Here is a 7,645-nt window from a genome sequence, read left to right as displayed (position 1 = left end):
TATTGTTGTTCCATTAGAATGTACTTTCAAGAAATCCATCAAATGCGGAGATGTCCCAAGAGAATGAAAGCTAGCTAACGTTACTCCCATATCAAATTAAGGTGACTAAAATAAACCAAATAACTACAGGCCTATAAGCTTGATTTCAATCGTAAGAAAAATTATGTAAAGTATCATCAAAGATGCTATCGAACATCATTTAGAAAGTAACTGTTTGATAAATGACAGCCAGCATGGATTCAGACGGAAACATTCTTGCGTGACTAACTTACTCAAATTCTACAATGCAGTCGTCTCGAATTATGACAAAAGAAACAATATAGATATAATATATCTAGACTTTACTAAATATTTTGATACCGTCCCCCACGAAAGACTACTTACTAAATTAGCTTCACACGGAATAAGTGGTAGCCTATTAAGTTGGACTAATAATTGTTTGAATGATCGAAAACAGAGAGTTGTTTTAAATGGAAAAACTTCTAGATGGAAAAAATGTTACAAGTGGAGTTCCTCAGGGTTCCGTTCCTGGGGCACTTATGTTCATAGTATATATAAATTATGTAGACCACAGACTAAAATATGTTGTTTCCAAATTTGCTGATGATACAGAACTGTGCGGAATGGCAAATGATCACTTATATCAATTAGATATTCAAGAAGATTTAGATAAACTACAGCCATGGTCTGAAAAGTGGCTCATAAAATTTAACACAAGTAAATGCAAGGTAATGCACATAACAGCAAGTACGATTACAAGTTATTTGGAAATTCGTTGACAAAAGTGGATAGTGAAAAGGATCCCGGCGTAATTATCAGTAACGATCTTAAGTCATCTAAGCAGTGTATTTCAGCCTATAAGAAAGTAAATAAGATTCTAGATTAAAGATATTTCCCTAAAAAAAAAAAAAACGTAGATTCAGAGGTGACTTGATACGATTCTAAAGGGAATTTACATTATCAAAAGTGACAACAATTTCACACTGAATAAGAATCAGACAAGAAACAATGGTATGAAACTGTCAGGATATATATTTAATTTGGAAGTGGGTAGAAACAACTTCGCCAACCGTGTAGTTAATGAAAGGAATAATCTTCCTACAATGTACTTCAGTTCGAAGCTTTAAGAATCATTTAGATGAATACCTAAGCTTGATGCTGTAATAACTCATTTATTTTATATTATTTGTTTATATAATTTGTTTGTTTATTATTATTTGCTTGATTCAAATTTATTATTAGTTATATGTGAATTTACTATTATTTACTATTCACCTGTTTGTTTATTATTTAACTATACCTATGCATTTATTTAGTTACTTTATTCATTATCATTTACATTATTACAGTTCTATTTATTAATTTATTTCTCATCATAATTTGTTCGCATCCGACCTAGTTATGGACCAAAAGGTCTCCTATCGGCATGCTTTGCCTTTGGAATCCTTTGTTTTGCCCAAGGCGTCCCCCGGCAAAGCAATTGCTTTATTGTGCTTCAAGAGTAAACCAACTAAGCTTTTATGGAACTCAGGACAACTAGTAGGTTCTAGTTGAATCTTGTATTTCTCTACCAAATCTGTTTATTCCTGAACTGAACAGATTGATGGAATTGGTGATTCCACTTCTTCAGTACTTTCATTTAAAATCTTAGTGGGTTTTATACAAACTTGAAAACACCCTATTTGTATACCTTTTCTTATGAGTATGTCTTTATTCAAAGTACTAATCACTAATATTTCTATCATGTTCTCATTTGTCTTATATATCCCTGAGTCCAATTTCAAACCTTTTAATCTAATTGATTCTGGGATTCTAATTGATTCTACAGTGACTCCTTTCAACTGCACCTCTATCGTGTTAATTTCTCTGGAGTGTAATAATGTCGACTTTATTACGCCACCTTCCACAATTAGCAAAGCTTCATTTGAAGTTGATGAATTAGTAATTTCTGGGATTTCTTGAACATCTGGGTTGGGTTCACTATATGAGTATTTTCTGTTGGTCTGAACCGCTCTGCCCCTCTATCTAAAATATCGTTGTTGTCTTTGCTATCTATTTCAAAAGATTCTTTGATTACTGTTACTGCCTCTAAGTCTGGTTGATCTAAAAATGGGATCAACTGTAATTTTACTAAGATCCCTATCTCAGCAGGACATATGACCATGCTCTCTTTTCTCATAGTTGCAAATCCTATCAATAAATCTTCTGGGGAAACAGATTCTCCTACAACTATCACTGGAATGTTCAAAGGCTCATTTTTATATAAGATTACCTCTAATTCAACCTTACCTAATGTTTTTAACTGACTTCCATTTACTCTTTGCAATGAGTAATGGATTGGTTCCAAGATTGTCACTCCTGGTTTCAATTGGTTTAAAAATCTACTAGTTATAACATTAACTACAGATCCTGTATCAATGAATATTTGAATAGATTTATTGAACACTCTACCCGCAATAAGATGTACTACAGAAGTCCTTCCAATTGTTATAGTCAATTTACAACTATCTTTGATGTTGAAGTTTTCTTTCACCCGTCTATCACTCTTGTCCCTAACACAATAATGCCTATCTGTATTTCTATGGGTAGTTCTGTAGAGTGGTTTTATTTTTTATCTGGGTTTTTTTCCTCTTATTTCTGGGCAAATACGAAAATTTGGTTTTCTACACTCCTGTGTTCTATGTCCAATCCTCTGATGATACACACAGAAAGGTGGATTTCTATAATGATATTCATTATGACCCTCATATTTGCAATTTCTACAAATATTTTCATAAAAACACTCTTTTGCTTTATGCCCCCAGGTATTACAATTGTAGCATTCAATTCTAGCGTTTCTTGATGTGCTTCTAACTCTACATTCAGATCCTCTATTTCTATAACCACTTCTAGAGCTCCTAGTTTCTTTCTGTTGTCGCATTCCCACTGTCATCACATATGGCCTAATTGCTTTAGATTTACTATACCCTTGAAGAAGATAATCTACCTCCCCTAAATCCATTATTTGCTTGAGGTCTTTATACAGCTTTTTGCCATTATTTCGTCGAAGTTATTTATCAACAATACGAAAGCAATTAATTTGGTTACCTGAGAAACTTTTATTTTGTCACTAGATCTTTCTATCCAATCTGAATCCTTCAACATAGAATTCATGTCCTTAGACCAGTTAATTTTGCTAAATATTCTGTGTCAGATTCACTTGTTTTTACTTTATCATTCTAACCAAAGACCTGAGAGGATCCTGATCATACTTTGACTTAAGATGTTTAATGAATGTCTTCTTATAAGCTTCATATTGGTTGATATCTTCCATTTGCTGGAAATGTATTATAAGCCTAGCTCTACACTTCTCAGGATCTACATTTTCTTTTAAAATTTCTATTTTTCTTTTCTCATCTGTTATGTTTTAGTGACAATTAAAATGTCGATCAAACTAAGAAACCTATTAACTCCCAAGGTGTTTTCATCACCTGTAAACTTAGGGATATTAATATTCGAAGTGTGAACCTCGTGACATAAAATACCTGTAGCCATATCTTCAGTGTTTTTAAAGTCGATTTGAATCGACTGCATCCTCGTAGGCTTCCTCCACGTACTGCTCGTACTTCACACGTACATTAACCACGTCTTCCTAGCCCCTCTCGTAGTCCTTGTAGTCGTTGTAGACCCCTCTCGTTCACTGTTGCTTGTAGTCGTTGTAGACCCCTCTCGTTCATTGTTGCTTGTAGTCGTTGTAGACCCCTCTCGTTCATTGTTGTTTGAAGTCCCTCGTAGTCGGCATGCGTGTGGCTGCGTGGTTGTGGTTGCGTGCAGTGCGTGGATGTGGTTGGGTGCATTGCGTGCTTGTGGTGTACCCCGTACACTTACACTCGTAGCCGTATCTTGCATTAAGTCCTGTAGTTTGATGCACCAGTCCTGTCTCTTCGGAAGCGTTTTCTTTTCATTCGTTCCGTCCCTAGCTGCTACTACTGTTTCCCTCCGCTTACCTCCGTTGTTGTTACTGTTTACTACTCCGTCTATTGTTCCCTTCTATGGTCCCCTTTCACTTTCGTCTTTCTTTTTTATGTAGGTTAGTCACCCACAATATTTTCTGTAAGAAGACCCTTTGCTTCCGATCATCTGAATTAGTCAAGTTCTACTACTCTATATAAGATAGGGGGAATTAAATTGAACTTAATTTTTTCTTTATTTTCTTCACTAATTCTTCTGCAACATTATTGTCTTAGATACACCAGAGGACTCCCCTCCGGAATCCTCAATTCGATCACAAGGTCAATTCGCATTGATGTCATGATTTCTTTAGTCCGATGCTCTTTACTCTTACATCTAAGGACCTCCCATGACTTCACCCTTTCTAAAATCAGAAAGACTGTTACAAACGACTTAAGCAATATTGCTTACTCAAGCAATCTCCAAATCAATGCATCACTGGCTTAGTTTACATATTGTTACATCAGCATAATACAGCAATGAAATCGGGTCCCTAGCAGTTGTTTATAAACTTTAGACGAGGAGCGAGTTATAAGAACATAAGAATAAAAGAGACTGCAAGAGACCATAAGGACTACACTAGGCAGCTCCGTATCCATCACCACCTGTCGTCCCCATCCATAAAGTTCTCTAATTGTTTTTAAAACAACTGATAGTTTAAGCGCTTACTACATGGTTACTAAGTTTATTTCATTCATCGACCACCCTATTAGTAAACCAATTCTTGCCTATTTCCTTCTTAAATCTAAATTTGTCCAGTTGTTGTTGTCGTTCCCTAGACTGTCTGTCCGAGCAGTCCCGTCTCCCCAAGGAAGGCCACAGCCGAAACTGGGTTTTCCCACAAATCCTTTATAGAGTGTATGTTGTGTTGTTTGCGTGCATGATTGTGTATAATGCAGTCTTCCATTATGTGTTGTATGGTATGGGGTGAAGTGTTACATCCTGGGCAGCTGTTCACAACACGGTCGTCCAGCCTCTTCTGGTAGCTTAGAAGTGCTGGGTGGTGACCGCATCGCAGTCTGGCCAAGTGGACTCTGTCCTTTCGTGGAAGAGAGGATTCAGAAGGGTGGATATCAGGGGGTCTGGCATGCAGCAGTGTGTTGTCTTTCAGTGTGTTAATGGAGCGGTGAGTGATATGATTATGAATATGTTTCCGGAGGCTGGTATTTGGTGGTTGTGGAGGAAGAGAAGAGAGTATCTGTGCGTAATAAAGGTCTTTGGGTGTAGTTTTAATGTTTCTTGGTGTGTGTGGGTGTTCTGCTATGTAGTGTAGCGGGTGTGATGTGTTTGTGGTGGCTGCAGCAAGTGTTTGTGTGCCTCTCATGTCGAGGTGGTCCTTGACTTTGAGGACTTTTGTTTCATGGTGTAAATGGTCTGTAGGTGATGTATTTGTGCAGCCTGTAATTGTTTTTAGGGCTTTGTTTTGTATGATTTGAAGGGTGTTGTGGTGTGTCTCACTGAGATTAGGAGCCCATGCAGGACTCGCATAATTCATCACTGAGCGTATGCATTGTTTGTATATTGTTATATTAGTTTCTTTGTTTTGTCCAAATGTTGTTCCAGTGATTGACTTAAGTGCGTTAAGTCTAGGTGTGCATTTGTTTTTTATGTTTGTGAGGTGTTGTTTGAAAGACATGGATGTATCGTATGTTACACCAAGAATTTTCGGATTTGTCCAGTTTATACCCATTACTGCGAATCCTGCCCTGTTGTTTTATTATGATGACCTTGTGTGCATCACCCTTGTTATAACCTTTGATCCACTTGAACACTTCTATTAGATTACCCCGCACTCTCCGTCTTTCCAGAGAGTGTAAGTTAAGGTGCCTAAGCCTCTCTTCGTAAGGCAAATTTCTGAGCCCATGTATCATTTTGGTCATTCTTCTCTGTACCGATTCTAGTGAATTTATGTCCATTCTGTAGGACGCAGACCAAAACTGTACCGCATAGTCAAGAATGGGTCTAATTATCGCTAGATAGAGTTTAATAATTACCTCTGCACTTCTATACGTTACCCTCCTAGCAATGAAACCTAATGCCTTGTTAGCTTTATTTCTAGCGCTAATGCACTGCTTCCTGTTTTTAAGGTCCGGACTCACCAGAACTCCCAAGTCCCTCTCGCACTCAGTTTCCTCTAAAAGCGTGTTATCTAAGCTGTATCTATTTTCGGAGTTGTGTAACCCTACGTTTAACACGCTACACTTAGAGATATTGAAGTTCATTTGCCATTTCACCGACCATGTTAACAATTTATTAAGATCATCCTGCAGAATCTCTGCATCGTCTCCTGACCTAATTAGGCGTCCTATTATAGTGTCGTCCGCAAACTTAGTAACATCACTATTTATCCCAATGTCTAAGTCGTTTATGTACATAATGAACAACAAAGGACCCAAAACCGAGCCCTGCGGGACCCCGCTAGTAACATTGCCCCACCTAGATTTTATTCCATTTATGGTGATCCGCTTTTTTCTGTTACTAATCCAAGCTCTAATCCATTCTAACACTTTTCCTCCTATGCCATGGACTTTGATTTTATTTAGTAGTCTTTGGTGTGGCACCTTGTCGAACGCTTTGCTAAAGTCAAGGTAAATAACATCGTAATTATCATTGTTATCTGACGCCTTATATACTTTAGTGTAAAAGGATAGAAGATTAGTCACACATAACTTACCCTTGGAGAAACCATGCTGTGAATCACGAATTAGATTATGTCCTTCGATGTGTTCTCCGAGTCTATTTACTATTATTGATTCAAGCATTTTTCCTATAACCGATGTCAAATTGATTGGCCTGTAGTTGCAACGCCTTCGCCTAGATTGTTATTTACCAAACGTCCAACTCATAAAATAAAATTCTCACCACCTACCCCTCTCACTTGTCTACCTTTATCTACCAGCCTCTTATATATATATATATATATATATATATATATATATATACAGGTATACACACAATATATATATATATATATATATATATATATATAAACCACAATTCACTTTGATTCTAAGCCATCAACATCGAGAAGCTCGAGGAGGCATACATGTAGAAATTGATCTTCTCGATGTTGATGGCTTACAATTAAAGTAAATTGTGGAACTGTGGTTGATAAATGTAAATCTGCTCACTGTTACCCACTCAGTGTTGTACACACACACACACACACACACACACACACACACACACACACACACACACACACATATAATATATATATATAATATATATATATATATATATATATACATATATCTTTACTTCTTTTTTTTTTTAGAAATGTCCCCTTTTGGGGCTACAGGTATTAGGACTCCTAATCCCATCCCCCGTCCCGTTTTTTGTCGCCTTTTACGACTCAAGTGGAAAGACTTGGTGGTAGCATTCTTTTTCCCCACCACAGGGTCGGCGAAAAAAGGAAATGAATATTCAGAGAAATGGTACAGGACAGTAACAAGGGGTTGGGTGACACATGAACAGAGTTTTCCTCTATCACAGACAAAATTATGTGTGAATCTGGTCCGTAGGGCCGCCCCATATAGATCCTAAAGTATCAACTGTATGCTACGTTGCCACAAGAACATGCAGGCAATACCCCAGACAGGGCACTGTGGGAGGTATTGCAGATATAAGGGATAGGAAGAAAGCTGTTAAGAGC

This window comes from Oratosquilla oratoria, chromosome 2 (assembly GCF_046742065.1).
Source record: "Oratosquilla oratoria isolate Oo_2021 chromosome 2, ASM4674206v1, whole genome shotgun sequence".
NCBI classification, from domain to species: domain Eukaryota; kingdom Metazoa; phylum Arthropoda; class Malacostraca; order Stomatopoda; family Squillidae; genus Oratosquilla; species Oratosquilla oratoria.
Note: the sequence above shows the minus strand (reverse complement) of the source record.